This window comes from Bos indicus, chromosome 2 (assembly GCF_029378745.1).
Source record: "Bos indicus isolate NIAB-ARS_2022 breed Sahiwal x Tharparkar chromosome 2, NIAB-ARS_B.indTharparkar_mat_pri_1.0, whole genome shotgun sequence".
NCBI lineage: Eukaryota > Metazoa > Chordata > Mammalia > Artiodactyla > Bovidae > Bos > Bos indicus.
In genome coordinates, this window is record NC_091761.1 from 95366215 (window position 1) to 95383945 (window position 17731).

Here is a 17731-nt window from a genome sequence, read left to right on the forward strand (position 1 = left end):
ATTTATTTATTAAAGGGAACACTTTAAGTTGGCCTTCCCAATGCCAAGCCGTCACTGGCACAGACTTCTTGTGACCCTCTTTTCCTCTTCTAGAGCAAACAGAGCTGGCCTAACTTTTAAATCTTAGAATTTATAACATTCCATTACTTCCACAGCCTTTTCTAAAATGAGGTTCCTCTTTTCCCTTTTCCTACCTCCCAACCCCAATCCATGCTCTCTTTTGAAATCAGGTCCTAAATATTATATTTAGACTTCATGAAACCATATTTCAGGCTTTTGCATCAAAAAATGAGGTTCTCAGAGATGGGGAAGGAATAATGTCTAGTACAGTGAGTGTTCCATAAATACTGTCTATGGTGCAGTATTTATTTCGTGGTTCTTCCTTTCTCTTCAATTCTTATTTTAACACTTTGTGACTACCGATTATCCTTTAAAAGGACATCTGGAATAGGCATCCTACAAAGCCTATGTTTATTACCATATTATAATAATAAAATAAATGTGTTTGTTGTGTATATGCTGAGTTTAAGCCATTCGACTCGATATACGTTTACCTAAATTTATCTTCATAAATAGTATGAAGATTTAGCATATTGCTAAATCATCATATGGTAAAGCTCTAAGATTCTCTCATCAACTGTTTTCCACCACCTCATTCACACCCCTTCTTTCAAACTCTTTCTCCCAAGTCCCTGAATATGCTAAATCCAAACTACCAAACCCTCCTATTAAACTCTCTCCACCTTGTGAACTGAACAGTTAACCCCTACGCTAGTTTCCATCCCATAATAGGGGTTTAATGAGTTTCTGCCTCAACACATGGATAAACTTCATTAGCAGCCATGTGTCTCAGCATATTAAAGGCCTTTTAATGTCTTAAAATTGCCCTATTTCAGTTGCTATTGTATAAATTCAAAGAATTCTTATCTATAGAGCTGAGGAGGTTGAAAGTGGTCGATGGGCCCCCTACAGTTCCAGACTGAGGTATTTAATTTCATCCTGCTGATATGCCTGACCTTGAATTAGGGCTTCTATTTATATAAATTAATGTATTATCACATTGGCATAATTTTAAAAGATGAACAGCATCAATAAAAAACAGCCTTTCCAGAGGAGAAAAGTGACTTTGTATCTCAGAATCATCCATGCTGCTTCTGACCACTGACAGGAGCCCTAATCTCATTTAATGCCCTGTCTGTCTTTAGCCTTCCTTATCTGAACAGCCCTTCCTATCTTAACTGCTGGTTATTCTATAGCACAGCACCTGAAATCTATGGGCACTTAATACCTGATTGTAAGATAGCTGAGTGAACAAAGTAAGAATACTACTAAACTATATTAATGCTAAATAGAATACAAGCTGAAGGGAATGGGACAGATTTTAATTTAGTGGCAGGTTGTATAGCCTGGGTTAAGGTATTTACTATTTTTGGTCCTCAGTTTTCCCTGTAGGTGATAACACTTGTTTATATTATTTCATATGAATACAGTACTAACATTTATCATTTTAATGAGTGAATTGAGAATGTTACAAGAGTCTCTTTAATACTAAAGTAAAAAAAATGGTTTCATAGTAATGATCATAATAATAGTAACTATTGCAGCAACAATAATGGGACTGGAAACGGAAGATCATTCCTTCGTAATTTCCTTGTTCTGGTTCTTAGTCACTTGATGAAGCAATATGTTTAAGGATCCTCCTAGTTCTTATCTGTATAGAAGATACTTAAAGTAGTTTCACTGTCGATTTGTATTTAAACTGTAAGTTTCTCATTTCCTCTAAATAATGGGTTATTAAGAAAAATATCTAAATGACAGCATTTCCCCTTATGACTTAGCAAAGAAATTAAAAGCTCAAAATGGAGAAACAAAATCAAACAGGATTTGATTCAAACCCTGGCCCAACCACCTAGGAGCTGTGTGATATTGGGCAAGTTACTTGACCTCTCCTGGTCTCATTTTTCTCATCTGTGAAATGAGAATAGTACCGGTGTCATTAGATTAATGTGGCTTAAAGGGTTATATTCATAAAAAAACTTCTGTTTAGAAAAAAGACAGCAGGCCAAAATGGAGTCATTTGTGCTAAGCCCCGTATCATCAAACCAAGACTTAATACCTAACTTAAGTACAGTTTCCTAAAGGAAATCAACCCCGAATATTCATTGGAAGGCCTGATGCTGAAGCTCTAATACTCTGGCCTCCTGATGCAAAGACCATGAAGCTGGAAAAGACCATGAAGCTGGGAAAGATTGAGGGCATGAGGAGAAGAGAATGAGATGAATGAGACAGAGAATGAGATGGCTGGATGCCATCACCAACTCAATGGACTTGAGTTTGAGCAAACTCCAGGAGACGGTGAAGGACAGGGAAGCCTGGCGTGCTGCAGTCAGTGGGGTCGCAAAGAGTTGGACACAACTGAGCGACTGAATAACAACAACAAAGTAGTTTCATCCTCCTTAGAGAATGAAATCTCAAACCAGTCATCTGGAATTACCTGGTGAGCCCTAGTGAGGTCATCCGCTTGATAGACCCCAGCCATCTTCTGCAAGGAGATGATGACCTTGCCATAAACAATCAGCTCTTTGCTGGTATAACTTCCTTGTCCTGCCATCTTCTGCCTATAAAAGTCTCACATTTTGCTCAGCTCTTCAGAGCTCCTTTCTATTTGCTAGATGGGATGCCACTCAATTTATGAATCATTGAAGAAAGCCAATAAGATCGTAAGTACTCAGTTGAATTTTTTTGAAAAACAAATTTGGGGGCAGTGGTGGGATCCAGTGGAAACTTCAGCCAGTTTCAGAGAATGAGAAACACAGGTGCTGGTACCTGTAAACTTTGAGTTCTTTATCTTTCTTATCATTTCCAAGTGCTGTGGGTAAGTTCCTCTGGGCTCTGAGGTCCACTTTTTTTGTGTTGAGCTCCTGATCTAATTAGCTTTCCAGACTAGGGTTAATGGGCCAGTCTAGACTGACAGGGGGCTTCCCTGGTGGTTCAGCTGGTAAAGAACTGAAGTGAAAGTTGCTCAGTCATGTCCAACTCTTTGCAACCCCAGGGACCATACAGTCCATGGAATTTTCCAGGCCAGAATACTGGAGTGTGTAGCCATTCCCTTCTCCAGGGGATCTTCCCAACCCAGGGGTTGAACCCAGGTGTCCCATAATGTGGCGGATTCTTTACCAGCTGAGCCAACAGGGAAGCCAGCTGGTAAAGAATCTGCCTGCAATGTGGGAAGCCTGGGTTCCATCCCTGGGTGGGGAAGATCCCCTGGAGATTGACAGGAGGCTCTAACAGGGTGTCAGTCCTCAGCCCTTGGTTAGTTCACGGTCCCAGGCCAGGCCTCAGTGGGTCACTGAAGTCCCTAGCCCTTGGCTAGTCCAGTCCCCATTTGTTAGGGTCTGTTAGTTTAGCCTGTAGTTCTTCATTGAGAACAGCTGGAGGTGTGCACCTAAAGCTTTCTCTCGGCCAGCTTACTGTACCATCAGTTTGGTTACTGCTGGTATGTTAATGTGCATGTAAAGACTATTGCTGTCTAGGTTGGTCATAACTTTCCTTCCAAGGAGTAAGCATCTTTTAATTTCATGGCTGCAATCACCATCTGCAGTGATTTTGGAGCCCCCAAAAATAAAGTCAGCCTTACTCCTTGGAAGGAAAATTATGACCAATCTAGACATCATATTAAAAACCAGAGACATTACTTGGTCAACAAAGGTCCGTTTAGTCAAGGCTATGGTTTTTCCAGTAGTCATGTATGGATGTGAGAGTTGGACTACAAAGAAAGCTGAGCACCAAAGAATTGATGCTTTTGAACTGTGGTGTTGGAGAAGACTCTTGAGAGTCCCTTGGACTGCAAGGAGATCCAACCAGTCCATCCTAAAGGAGATCAGCCCTGGGTGTTCATTGGAAGGACTGATGTTGAAGCTGAAACTCCAATATTTTGGCCACCTAATGTGAAGAACTGACTCATTTGAAAAGACCCTGATGCTGGGAAAGATTTAGGGCAGGAGGAGAAGGGGACGAAAGAGGATGAGATGGTTGGATGGCATCACTGACTCAACGGACATGAATTTGGGTGAACTCCGGGAGTTGGTGATGGACAGGAAGGCATGGCGTGCTGCAGTTCATGGGGTCGCAAAGAGTTGGACACGACTGAGCGACTGAACTGAACTGAAAGACTATTGCTAATGGGAATCTCAGAAGACCAAAGTCACAAAATTGACTTTGTGTATGGGTATGGTTGAGCACTTAAAAGCTGTTAGAGCACTTGTCACCTACCTCAAAAGACTCCTGTGTTAGGACAAACTGGTCACAAAACGAGTTAGGCTGATACCAGGTCACCTGCCAATCCCAGGGAAATTTCCACATAACAAGGTAGGCTGTAAAATACCACACAATCCCCAGTCCAGAGCCACATTCCTCTTAGGTATTAATTCTGGCTCCAAGAGACCCAAGGCTTAGCTAAAAAAACTGAGATCCTTAAGTTTCAAAGAATTGAGTACACTACATTCTGGCACATCTGCTTATTTTATGTCTAAGAACTGTGGTCCCAGAAGCTATGAATATCTTACAACAATGGCCGCCAGGCTCCTCTATCCATGGAATTCTCCAGGCAAGAATACTGTAGTGGGTAGCCATTCTCTTCTCCAAGGAATCTTCCCAACCCAGGGATAGAACCAGCATCTTATGCATTGCAGACAGATTCTTTACTGTCTGAGCCACCAGCAAAGCCTCCAGATGGGTTTATGGGAAAACTGGGAGACCAGCAAAGGGTGAGAATTCTTAACAGAATCAGCTCTCCTGAATGCCTGTTATGCCCAGAGGAAAAAGGAAACTAAAATTTCACATGGTCCTTTCCTTTCTAAATCCAGATACATTGGTTATTGATTCTTTCTCTCCCAAGGACAGCTGTTACCTTCTTGTTTGTCTTGTTTTACGTCCTGAGAGCTTGGTTTGTCAATTTGGTGGTGGTTTAGGCTTCCCAGATAGCTCAGTTGGTAAAGAATCCACCTGCAATGCAGGAGACCCCAGTTTGATTCCTGGGTCTGGAAGATCTGCTGGAGAAGGGATAGGCTACTCACTCCAGAAGATGCCCTGGAGAACGGAAAGGCTATCCACTCCAGTATTCTGGCCTGGAGAATTCCATGGACTGTACAGTTCATGGAGTCACAAAGAGTTGGACACGACTGAACAATGTTCACTTTAGTTACTAGGTTGTATCCGACTCTTGCGGCCCCACAGACTGTAGCCTGACAGGCTCCTCTGTGCATAGGATTTTCTATGCAAGAATACTGGAGTGGGTTACCATTTCCTTTTCCAGGGGATCTTCCTGACTCAGAGATGGAAGAGGGATCTCCTGCACTGCAAGCAGATTTTTACCAACTGAGCTACCACGGAATTTGGGTGCCCCAAAATATGACTGGGCAGAAAATGTAGGTTATATCCCCATTTGCAGTTAGATATGGTTGGACAGAAATATGGTTGAACTTCATCTGCAGCTCCAGGATATGGCCAGTCCTCAGGGGAATTGTATTTTTTATTTCTTCCTTTTTTTCCTTTGGCTATCTTTGGCTCTGGATCTTGGGAGGTATATCTTTTGCCCTCTCTTTGGGGACACCTCTTGAGTCCATAGGATTATTCAATACTGCCAGTATTTATTTATTTATATTTATTGTTTGTTTCAGCTGAAAATTGACAAGATATTTGAAAGCATTTTTTGAGTAGCTCTGTGATCAGAGGTTGGCCAAACTAGAAGCTGATATTCAGAGCTTGATGGAAAAAAAATTCTAAACCTTCTCTCCTAAGATAAAATGAAACCATGTACCCAGAAGGAGGAAAAAAATTAAAAAAACAAAATTCTGATGGTTTTATGGAAGGATTTACTAAAATGTTCCAAAGATTTTCATTTCCATCTTAGTTGGAAATCTTCTCCCCAGTATAAAAAAAGTAAATTGAAGATAATGTGGTTGGATAAGCAAATCAACCCTTTAATAAAATCATTTAGGCTATAACTTCTTTAGAGAAATAGAAATTAAAAGCAACTGTCTACATCTTACAAATTTTTGCAAAACCAGAAATGCAGCTCTAGAAACAATATGAAGTCCAATCCCCAAACCTCTCTTATTCATCTCAAAAGACTTGCAGGTTCCCCAGTCCTGGCCTTCGGAAACAAGAGTCCTTCTTGGAGGAACTTGCATTCTTTCCCTGGGCCTTGAGACGTAAATGTTCTACCTGGTCATCTCTAGGAAATCTTATCTAGGCCATCTCTTTTAAATGAAAACTCCAGGGAGGTAATTCCTATTAAAGGGAAAAAAACGGGGAGGGCTATGTAGTTATTTGGAACTTAGACAAATGAAAAACCTTAATTGTCTTCTCCATCAATATTAGTAAAAAGCTTTAGCCACTTGAGCCGTTAATTTATTTTACCTGGCAAATACACAATTTGGATCCAACTTATTTTATATAACTAGTGAGTTTTATATTATTGTACTTGATTCGTGGCTAAAATTTGAGAATGGAAGCTAGACTCTGATGATGGGAAAGACTGAAGACAGGAAGAGAAGGGGATGACAGAGGATGAGATGGCTAGATGGCATCACTGACTCAATGGACATGAGTTTGAGTAAACTCCAGGAGTTGGCGATGGACAGTGAGGCCTGGTGTGCTGCAGTCCATGGGGTTGCAAAGAGTCGGACACAACTGAGCGACTGAACTGAACTGATCTGTCTTTATGTGTATCTACACACACAGTTGACACTTGAACAACACAGATTTGAACTGTGTGGATCCACTTATGTATAGATTTTTTCCAATAGTTGGTATTACAGTACTACATGATCTGCACTTAGTTGAATCTGCAGATGTACTGGAACCATGTAGAGAGGGCAGACTATAAATTATACACAGATTTTAGACTATGCAGAGAGTCAGCTCTCTTTAACCCCACATTGTTCAAAGGTCAATTGTATATGTGTTACAGATGTGTGGTATTATCTACCTTTGGATAGTAAGGCTAAAATTAATTTGTAAAGGGCTTTATTCAATTGCTTTTAAAACAAACAAATGCTACATAAATTAAGTATAATCTCAGAAATAAAAAAACTATCCCAAATGTTTCAAGTTCACAACCTAGTATTATCTCCACTAAATAAAGGGTAGTTTAAGTTTGTTGGTTTAATTAAAATAGACATGTCTATAAAGTTATCAACACTGAAAATAATGCAGGCATACCATTTTTATTCTACTTGGGTTATCTCTATTACAGAATTTTTCACCAAGAAAAATAATTTGGTATACTAAAATTTTCATGAGTAATCTAAACATAACTATTAAGAACAAGTGATTTGAATAGATATAAGTGTGTTAACTATTTCCACTTTCCAGTAATAACTATAGTTTGGTATGTTTATTTAAATATATTCCCCAAATTTTTTCGGTAACTTGAAACCTTAGAGTTTTTCTATGTTAATTTAAATGATGAATATTTAATTGAATACCTAGATTGTTTCTGAATAAATATTGGAACATTAGTCCTGAATGTAGGTTTGTCTACTTTTGGCTTCCTATTACTGAGAAACTTAAGATATTTGGGTTTATTAGTAAACATTTTTTTTGTTTGCCACATTGGAAAATTTATTATGAGGAAGAATGTATTTCTAGACATTATGACATGTATTTCTAGAAATTATGACGTGTATTTCTAAATTTGCCAATCCACAGAATGCCCATGTAAGAGATAGTCCACAACTTCCTACATCTCAGTTTTCACTATGAATTAACCATTCTAAGAGTCATTCTAATCATGTATGTAGTCAGAACTACTTAGAAAAATAAAGGTGAAGGAAAGTAACTGTATGAAAAGTAGGTAAGGAAAGTAAAATGACTCATTGTTTTAGAATAAGAAAGAGGAAAAAAATGGAACAAAATTGTAGACAGTTTGTGTAAGAGGAACCTTGGTTTTATGTGGAGTCAGGATAGCTAGGATTAAAATAAATTTATTTAATTGTTTAAAAAATGAGTTTTACTATCAAAAGTACACTGGTGCAAAATTAGAATTTTATTCTCTCTGTTAACATTACTAAGGTGTTGTTGGACTTTTGGTCTACTTTTGATAACAGACTGTGAAATTTTCTTTATTTTTTAAGTAATCTGCCTGAACAGTGAAGATTTTATGTCATACCAAAATAACTTACTGTGCTTCACACTGTCTTTATCAGGTCTTTTACTTAAGAAAGCCCAATCTTCTCAAAATTAAAGAGCTAAGATTTGCTCACAATTATGTAACTTTCTGTTTTGCCTTTAACAATATCTACTGTCATTTATTAAATGGATATTTTTTACAAACTTCCCCCAAACCAAATTCTAAATGAAGTTTTTTGACTTCAAACTTTTTTGGAATTTTCTAGAGGGCTCCTGGAATATCTCAGGAGATTTGTTCTCTCTCTTTATAAAAAAAGAGATGTTAAACCAAATAGGCTTATTTACTGTGTTAAATTAACCAAGAAGCACTGTCAAATAGGTAATATTAAGTCTTCTTTATTTTGTACTTGTATAGGTATATGTTACAAGTGTTCCAGAAACTGTTTAACATTCCTGGAACTCTCATATGTTCTGGTAAAATATTATCAGTCACAATTTTAGTTACTATCTTAAAATGCTATATATCAGAGAAATAAATATACTTCTTTAGCAAATGAGTTGGCATCAGATCTTCAACAATGGGCATTTTAAAGTCTTTTGTAATTTACAGACAGCTACTGTTTTACTCCAATATTCTTGCAAAAATGAGACTCATGGAAAGGACTTTACCAGGTGCTCCTGACCACTGACACTGCTACAAAATTAGAAAGTAATAAACCTTGAGTACATATCTTACAGCTGAAGAAGGCTCCACATGACATCTAGAACTGGGCAAACTCTGGAGACACGCAAATAAAACTGACTAGGAAGAGAAGTAGCTGAAATCAGTGTAGACTGCCTCCACCCAAGATGCTGGATCAAGACTTCATACTTTAACTAAACAACAAAAACCTTTTCTTCTTTTCTTTCTTTTACTTTGGCATGGTCCTAAAAAGATAACACTATCATCCATATCTCCCAGGCCATTACTAAGGGGGATAACCTTTTAGACTACTGGATCTGCCAGTAAAAATACCAATCTATCGGTAATACTAAAGAACCACTGGTCTTCCCTATGACCACTTTTTCATCTATTCCGAATGTCCTCTAAACTACAATTGAACCTCCCTTAGAAATCATTTAGAGGATCTGATTTTAATGGCCAGAACAACCAGTGCCTCGTTTTCACTTTTCTCTTATTATAGGTGCCCTAGACACAACTAGACACAATGCCTAGAGAAATCCCAGTATATCTGCACTCCCGTGTTCTTATGATTATCTAACTATGATTTTTCCCCAGTCATGAAAAGATCTCACCAGCAGCACCCATCTTTGCCAGAAATTTAGAACATTTTATTTTGAGCTAGATATACTTTCCAAATGCACTGAAAACCTAACTGACCCCTGGTTTGAATGGGCAAATGTAACAAATTCCTGCAAATGAATCCATCAGTAGGAATGGTTTGTGCCCTAACATGATTAATCTTTGTCTGTGTTGATTATCATTCTCCTTGGGCTTATACATGCCTTGATGGCTGGTGTGTAACCAGGCAATGCCTCTTAGGTTGTCTCTCTATGCCCGTGTGTGTGTATGTTCAGTTGCTTCAGTCATGTCTGACTCTTTGCAGCCCTATGGACTATAGCCTGCCAGGTTCATGGAATTTTCTAGGCAAGAATGCTGGAGTCATTGCCATGCCCTCCTCCAGGGGATCTTACCAACTCACAGACTGAACCCTACTTCCCTGGTTAGGAGTGAGTACAAATGATCAGAAACCATCATTAACTCAGAATCCACTGCTAAAGCTGCCCAAGAAAAATCCTTAGACTTTCTGACCAATGTTGCTCTTAATGATGGGATAGCCGTTGATTATCTTATAGCTTCACCAGAAGGGGTCTGTGCTGCATCCAACACCACTCGCTGCACCTGCATTAACCTTTCTGGGGAAGCGGAAACTCCGCTTCATAAAATCACTGAACTTGGCTGAACATAAAATCACTTGGCTTTAAAAAGTGATTGCTTTAACAAGATCTTTCTTTGACATATTTAGTTTTGATTGGCTTGGGTCTTGGGGACCGTGGCTCTGAAGTGCACTCCAGACACTGGGAACTGTCTTGCTTATAATAATAATAGTCTTCCTGGTGCACTTTAAATGCATGTTTAAGTGCATGTCTGTAGCCACTAACCACCAACCAATACTCTAAGACTGAAATGTCAGAAAACGGATGAAGAGAATGACCAACTTAAAACATGTGAACCTTAAGTCATGATCTGTGAATAGCACACAGAGAATCAGCAAAAACTGGGAGATCTTCAGAGCAGTAGCTGGGAGTGGCATTTGATGCCTTAAATTTTTATCATATCTCTCAGGCTAAGTCTGATCAAACTAGGAGAATTGTTAAAAAAGACACAACTGGCCCAAAATGGAGTCACTTGGGCTAAGCCCATGAAATTGGAAGGAAAGTTATGACCAACCTAGATAGCATATTGAAAAGCAGAGACATTACTTTGCCAACAAAGGTCTGTCTAGTCAAGGCTATGGTTTTTCCAGTAGTCATGTACGGATGTGAGAGTTGGACTGTGAAGAAAGCTGAGTGCCAAAGAATTGATGCTTTTGAACTGTGGTGTTGAAGAAGACTCTTGAGAGTCCCTTGGACTGCAAGGAGATCCAACCAGTCCATTCTGAAGGAGATCAGCCCTGGGATTTCTTTGGAAGGAATGATGCTAAAGCTGAAACTCCAGTACTTTGGTTACCTCATGCGAAGAGTTGACTCATTGGAAAAGACTCTGATGCTGGGAGGGATTGGGGGCAGGAGGAGAAGGGGACGACAGAGGATGAGATGACTGGATGGCATCACCGACTCGATGGACGTGAGTTTGAGTGAACTCCAGGAGTTGGTGATGGACAGGGAGGCCTGGCGTGCTGCAATTCATGGGGTCGCAAAGAGTCGGACATGACTGAGTGACTGAACTGAACTGAACTGTGCTAAGCCCTACTTCAACAAGTTGAAACTTATAAATTTAATATAGATTCAGCCTCTCCCAGGAATAGAATATTAAACCAGGCAATCTGAAATGGCCAGGTCAGAACTAGTGAGGTTATCTGCGTCACAGACCCCTACCATTCCCTAAAGGAAGGTGACCCTGCCACAAACCATCAGCTCTTTCCTGGTATAACTTCCTTGTCCAGGTTTCCGCCTATAAAAGTCTTTCACTTTGCATAGCATATCAGAAAGAAAATGAAGTCATTCAGTCGTGTCTGACTCTTTGCGACCCCATGGACTGTAGCCTATCAGGCTCCTCCGTCCATGGGATTTTTCAGGCAAGAGTACTGGAGTGGGTTGCCATTTCTTTCTCCAAGGGATATTCCCAAACCAGGAATCGAATACGGGTCTCCTGCATTGTAGGCAGATGCTTTTACCGTCTGAGCCACCAGGGAAGTCCCTTATAGCATTTCAGAGCTCCTTCCTATAAATGCTAGATGAGATGCTGCCCAATTCATGAATCACTGAATAAAGCCAGTGAGATCTTTAAAATTTACTCAGTTGAATTTTGTTTCTTAATACTCTGAACATTATCTGACATATAACAAGTTTTTATAAGTGTTTGTTGAATAAATAAATTATATTTCAAGCTTTCATTAAAGCACTTTTGTTTATCTCTTAAACACTATACCCATCCTGACACTACAGGAGGCAGGGATCAAGACCATCCCCAAGAAAAAGAAGTGCAAAAAGGCAAAATGGTTGTCTGAGGAGGCCTTACAAATAGCTGAGAAAAGAAGAGAAGCAAAAGGCAAAGAAGAAAAGGAAAAATACACCCATTTGAATGCAGAGTTCCAAAGAATAGCAAGGAGAGAAGAAACCCTTCCTCAGTGATCAGTGCAAAGAAATAGAGGAAAACAATAGAATGGGAAAGACTAGAGATCTCGTCAAGATAATTAGAGATACCAAGGGAACATTTCATGCAAAGATGGGCTCAATAAAGGATACAAATGGTATGGACCTAACAGAAGTAGAAGATATTAAGAAGAGGTGGCAAGAATACACAGAAGAACTGTACAAACTAGATCTTCATGACCCAGATAATCATGACGGTGTGCTCACTCACCTAGAGACAGATATCCTGGAATGCGAAGTCAAGTGGGCCTTAGGAAGCATCACCATGAACAAAGCTAGTGGCAGTATTGGAATTCCAGTTGAGCTATTTCAAATCCTAAAAATGATGCTGTGAAAGTGCTGCACTCAATATGCCAGTAAGTTTGGGAAACTCAGCAGTGGCCACAGGACTGGAAAAGGTCAGTTTTCATTCCAATCCCAAAGAATGCTCAAACTACCACATAATTGCACTCATCTCACATGCTAGAAAAGTAATGCTCAAAATTCTCCAAGGCAAGCTTCAACAGTACGTGAACCGTAAACTTTCAGATATTCAAGTTGGATTTAGAAAAGGCAGAGGAACCAGAGATAAAATTGCCAATATCCACTGGAGCATCGCAAAAGCAAGAGAGTTCCAGAAAAACATCTACTTCTGCTTTATTGACTAGGCCAAAGCTTTTGACTGTGTGGACCACAACAAACTGTGGAAAATTCTGAAAGAGATGGGAATACCAGACCACCTGACTGCCTCCTGAGAAATCTGTATGCAGGTCAGGAAGCAACAGTTAGAACTGGACATGGAACAACAGATTGGTTCCAAATAGGAAAAGGAGTATGTCAAGGCTGTATATTGTCACCCTGCCTATTTAACTTATATGCAGAGTACATCATGAGAAATGCTGGACTGGATGAAGCACAAACTGGAATCAATACTGCCGGGAGAAATATCAATAATCTCAGATATGCAGATGACACCACCCTTAAGGCAGAAAGTGAAGAACTAAAGAGCCTCTTGATGAAAGTGAAAGAGGAGAGTGAAAAAGCTGGCTTAAAACTCAACATTCAGAAAACTAAGATCATGGCATCTGGTCCTATCACTTCATGGCAAATAGATGGGGAAACAATGGAAACGATGAGAGACTTTATTTTGGGGGGGGGGGGGTCCAAAATCACTGCAGATGGTGACTGCAGCCATGAAATTAAAAGATGCTTCCTCCTTGGAAGAAAAGTTATGACCAACCTAGACAGCATATTAAAAAGCAGAGATGTTACTTTGCCAACAAAGGTCCGTCTAGTCAAAGCTATGGTTTTTCCAGTAGTCATGTATGGATGTGAGAGTTGGACTATAAAGAAAGCTGAGCACCAAAGAATTGATGCTTTTGAACTGTGGTGTTGGAGAAGACTCTTGAGAGTTCCTTGGACAGCAAGGAGATCCAACCAGTCCATCCTAAAGGAAATCAGTCCTGAACATTCATTGGAAGGAATGATGCTAAAGGTGAAACTCCAATACTTTGGCTACCTAATGCGAACAACTGACTCATTTGAAAAGACCCTGATGCTGGGAAAGATTGAAGGTGGGAGGAGAAGGGGATGACAGACAATGAGATGGTTGGAAGGAATCATGGAGTCAACGGACATGAGTTTGAGTAAACTCCAGGAGTTGGTGATGGACAGGGAGGCCTGGTGTGCTGCAGTCCATGGGGTCGCAAAGAACTAGACACAACTGAGCAACTGAACTGAACTGATACCCATCTTTTTGTTCATAATGTTTTTAGCCACCTTTCCATTTAAAAATAAACTATTTCCCTAAATCCTAATTAAACTTAGAGATTGTGCCACATTATGATTCATGATGACCTGCCTCAAAGCAGGTATCAGATACTAAGAAAATTGCATGGTCATTTTATCTTTTCACCTAAAAAGCATATCTTTACATCTTTCAGTGCAAAACCTAGAATGTTCTATCACCACCCATGGATTAGGCAAAAGCAACTCCAGTCTATGGAGAGCCCTTGTCCAAGTAGCAGAAGACAGGACATGGCCTCTGCTCCTTCCTCTATGACCAACAGTCAAAGATTTCACTGCTGGCCTTTGTCCTGACTTTACCAACATGACTCATCTTAATCGTGTAAATGTGAACATGATTTTATATGAATTTTCATATTAGAGAAGTCTGCTCACTTAACATAAAGATCCATTTCAATCACAGGCTTTTTTTCCTTCTCAGAAATGATCAAGAAGAAATGTGGAAAATTATTTTTTGTTTTTTTGAATAGAAACTACCAACATTTTAACAAATTGATTTTTGCTGAAAATAAACATAATAAAGTAGTATTTTAAAACCTCAAAGTGAGGGATTTCCCTGCAACAAAATTTAGGATTATTTAGCTGTCTCCAAGAGGACAAATAAAACTGTGAACATAATGGTTGACTTATTGAGAAAGAAAAATATATTATACAAAGACCAGAAAACAGTGGAAGAGAAAGGTCTGTAATGGCTTGGCTGCTGAAGGACATTTCTACCCTCATGCCAGCACTAAGTGCTCTTCCCAATGAATAAACCATATGTCCATTTTTATATGCTTCCTTTCACTTAGATCCTGCTACTTCACAATATTCCCTTTGTCCCAGCCCCTGCCTCATCTTCAGCCACCCCCAGCCTGGCTCCCCCATCCCTCACTTCAGCTCCTTGGGCAACCAGTATTTGTGCCCTAGCTACCAATTTGAACATCTGCTACCTGAAAAAAAGAAAAATCACCTCATTGCCTAACATCCTCCAGGGCAAAAAGTTTGAAGGATTCAGCATCCTCAAAAAAACAGCCACAGAAGGACAAAAAAAGCAGCAGCAGCAGCATATCTTTTCCAGCTCAGTAAATTCTATCTATATAAAGATGAAATGAATAACACTTTTAAAAATTATTCACTGCAAGGAAATCCATGTTACCAACAACGTATTGTCTTTCTTTATGCATAGACTGAGACCCACACAGTTTATTTCATTTTTGCAAGTGTGTCTCTTTTTCAACATATTACCATATAGAAGAGATAGAGCATATACATAACTCCAGAGAACAAAATGCCAGTATTTCCTCTCTTTCTCTTGTATTTTCCCCCCCCCCTCTCTCTTTTTACATCCCAAAACACTTCCCCAGCTGAAAGATAAGAAAATATTTTCATTGAATTAAAGTGAGCCCTGTGTTAAAATAGCTTGCCTGAATCCAACCAGAGCTTCATTTCAACACTTGGTCAGCAGCCCTCCCTTATTCATTTCTTTCTATCAATGGCCTCATCTCCAACCTGAATTCTCATCACCATATACCTTTGCCCCCAAGCTTTTGCTAGTCCACTTCCTTGATATGTTTGCACTTAATTTGATTCCATCCTTCATGCTTTTTTCATTATTCTTAGTTCATCCACACCACATAAATTATCACTTTTGTTTTCAGTTCCCCTGTGCCCCCTTCACACCAATTCCAAATAAATACTTCTGATTCTCATCTATTTAATCCAAATTAATTCAGATTCCCTTTCCTCATTGCCCATCTCCACCTCTGCCTCCCCTCCTGTCTGTTTCTCTTTCTTATAGCGCCTACTTTTCCCTCCATGTTTGTCTCTGCAGAAGGTTTTACTGGCAAAATGCTTCTGGAGGGTGCAAAGTCATTGCTTCCTGTGTTGTTTTAGGAAAGCTGTGCTCTACATTACTGCCAGCTTCAATGGGTCAATGCCTGCATGTCCAACTTCATCCTCTATGACGAGTGGCTGTGCATCACCACCCCGACACTGAAATTACGGAAGTGAGGAAAGAAAAGCTTCTTGCTTTTTAGTGGGATTTAACTTTAAGTGATTTATTTCTAGTTTATATAAAGCTGTTTTTCTTTTTTTCCACAAAATCATCTTTAATCAATATCATCAGCAATAGTCAGGACTACAACCAACCCTATTACTCTCTTTAATGAGCTCTTACCATCTGCCAAGTAATTTACATATATTTGGGCTTCCCTGGTGGCTCAAGGTAAAGAATCTGCCTGCAATGCAGGAGACCTGGTTTCAATCCCTGGGTTGGGAAGATCCCCTGGAGGAAGAAATGGCAACCCATTCCAGTACTCCTGCCTAGAGAATTCCAAGGACAGGGGAGCCTAGCAGGCGACAGTCCATGGGATCCCAAAGAGCTGGGCACAACTGGGCGACTAACTTTCACTTTACATATATTTACTCATTTAATTTTCAAAACAATCTAGGAGGTAAATTATCCCTGTTTTACAGATGAGGAAACTGAGACTCAGGGAAGATGCATCAGGTATCCAGGGCATAAATCTAGGAAGTTGTAGAGCCAGAATTCAAACCTGAGTCTCCCTGACTGCAAAGCCCTGCTCTTAACTGCTCTGCAGTACTGCCTTTCCAATAATGCAAGGTGCCTTCTTGGATAAATTCCCCACAGGGAGGATTCTTTCCACTTTAATCCACTATAGAGCAAGTGGTTGCAGGTGCTGGGAAACATAATGAGCTCCACCTTGATAATCACTCTGAGTAGACAATGCCCCAAAAAAATAAACCACAGAAGATGCATCACTTCTCAAAGTTATCCTCCTAACACATCCATTAGAAAGAGGGGACAGGAAAAGGAAGCAAATGCTCTGGACTCACCCCCCAAAAAAGAATCTCTGCTTTCCCAGAGATGCCCAGCCTCCAAACTAGGCAGGACATAGCCTGTCTTCGTGTCAATAATTTAAAAAATGTGCTCATAATCATGAATTCCATACCCTCAACAAAGCTCAACCTTCTCGCTTCATCCTGCCTTCTCTGGTTTCCTGGGGGGAAGAGGAGATGAGTCACGGCTGAAGCCTGGGAGCACTGCAATGTCTTCTAGTTACTTTACTCACCGACTTGAGAAAGACAAATAAATAAAACTAACCTCCAGAACAATACCAGACAGGTGAAAAAAAGGAAAAGCTGACAGTAGCAAGAAGCTTTTGCCTTGAAGTATGTGGACTAGAGGACTCGAACTCAAACTCCAAAAGGAACCATGAGTGGGACTTGAACCTGAGCCACGGGTTCAAAAGTAACCTTAGGATAACTTTCCATGAAGCAAGCAAGGACCACAAGCAAAAGTCAGTTTGAAATGAGAGGAGAACATGCCTAAGTCTTATGCTGTGAGGAAACACTGTCCGCTATCATCCTCCCATGGGAATAACTTTGAAATTCAAGGTGGTGATGGTTTCTACACACACATTATACACTCCTATCTCAGGGAAGCTCCTCTGTTCTACACAAAGACATTTCCCAAAACCGCCTCCCCCAAGAACATTAGAGCTGAGAGGGGCCTCAAAAGCCAAATTGTTTGGTAGATGTAGAAAATGAGGCTACTAGTGAGGTACAGGGATGTGCTCAGGGTGACAAAGCTAGTTAGGGACAGCACTAGAACTAGAACCTAGGTTTCCCCATTTTCCAACCAATGATCCTTGCACCGCACACTTCTCTGGTGACATAGTCCTCAAGTCACCACAGAGCACCCGGAAGGCAAGCAGCAAGCCCAAGAAGAAGAACTCTCTCCAGACATATCTCCCAGCCTAGATCTAATCACCCATTTTTTCCCAGCAACACTCTGATTCTGCTACTTACACTTTCGGAGCTCTTCCCAGTTCAGTTGGTATTGTGCACGCAGATTGAAAAAACCATACCGGCAATATACTTTCAGGGACTCATTTAAAAACCACTAATGACAGTAATTGCTCCTACAATGCTA

At 40.0% G+C, this 17731-nt stretch overlaps 1 protein-coding gene across 3 annotated transcripts in view; it reads right to left on the minus strand.

Annotated features, from left to right (window-relative positions):
• KLF7 (KLF transcription factor 7) overlaps positions 1 to 17731 on the minus strand; it is a 105064-nt gene that overhangs the window by 44328 nt on the left and 43005 nt on the right. The window lies entirely within an intron of this gene.